The sequence below is a fragment of the Etheostoma cragini genome, chromosome 10, assembly GCF_013103735.1.
Source record: "Etheostoma cragini isolate CJK2018 chromosome 10, CSU_Ecrag_1.0, whole genome shotgun sequence".
NCBI classification, from domain to species: Eukaryota; Metazoa; Chordata; class Actinopteri; order Perciformes; family Percidae; genus Etheostoma; species Etheostoma cragini.
In genome coordinates, this window is record NC_048416.1 from 11,459,349 (window position 1) to 11,460,514 (window position 1,166).

The 1,166-nt window shown below is 39.5% G+C and overlaps 1 protein-coding gene across 2 annotated transcripts in view; it reads right to left on the reverse strand.

Moving 5' to 3' along the window:
- Window positions 1-1,166, reverse strand: part of ctnna1 (catenin (cadherin-associated protein), alpha 1) — an 83,784-nt gene that overhangs the window by 48,044 nt on the left and 34,574 nt on the right. The window lies entirely within an intron of this gene.

Here is a 1,166-nt window from a genome sequence, read left to right on the forward strand (position 1 = left end):
CCCCCCCCCCCCCCCCCCCCACCCACAAAAAAAAAATCTGGATTGCCAACGGGAACGTGGTATAGCACCCTCTGGTGGACAAACTATGCAACAGCAGCACGTAACATGGTTGACTGCCTTTATTTTCTAAATATTTATTTATCAGAATAATTGTTTTGTCATCATAAATGATTCGATAGATAGATACATTGACAGATACATAGAGTGAGAGAGATACGATAGATCGGGAAATGCCCAATATTGGCCCGTCGAGTGCTGAGGTCGGGCTTTAGTCTGCTCTGCGCCTACTCTCTCAATCCTATTTCATTCACGCCTAGCCTATATTTCATTTCCACGCCAGAGGTTTCTAAAGCACTTCTTCAGGTGCTTATTATGGAGGCAGTTTCTCTGAGGCATCTTTTATGATACTCAAGTGAGTCTCTATCCATCTCCTTTAGGACAGATTTAGGAACATCACATTTCTACAAAACCACTAGTCTGCTGGATTATGGAAAAACCCAATGGAAATAAAGTCTGCCCCAAATGTCAAATGATCAGAGTTACAGGATTTAGTTTTTTTTCTTCTTCTTTTTTCCAGCAAGTTTTCATTTTCAAGTTGTACGTCTATTTCAACATTTTTTATTTTAAAAGTGCTTTTTAAACATCTTGAATTCCAAAATGGGAAGCTAGCAGACATCAAACAGAGGGAATATACATCAGATTTAGGAATCCCCCCCCCCCCCCCCCCCCCCCCCCTGTTTACCACTCACACACTGAAGAAAAGTCCTAGTGGGTAGATGTAGTCTACCACAATAAATGTGGAGAATGACAGCAGCATGCTGGTCAAGTGACCTGGAAAGTCACAGCTACATGCATGTTTTGTTAAGACACAAAAATAATTTAATAATATTAATTAGGAAGTATAAATTTAGTAACAATACAGATTCAAATTTGACTTGAATTTCAGTTGCTCTGCCAAAACAAAGGGGATATGTCATTATCTGCTTTCATTAAGAACTTTTTTTGCGGGTGAAAGTTGCAAAAAGAGTTCAAATCCATATAAAATACGTACAGTATGTTTATCAAAGTAATATACACATACTGTATAAAGCTTTTCGTGCATCCCTGTGGAGGCTGGGGGCATTGAACCTGAGTGGACAATGTTCAAAGTCTCTATTGCTGAAGCT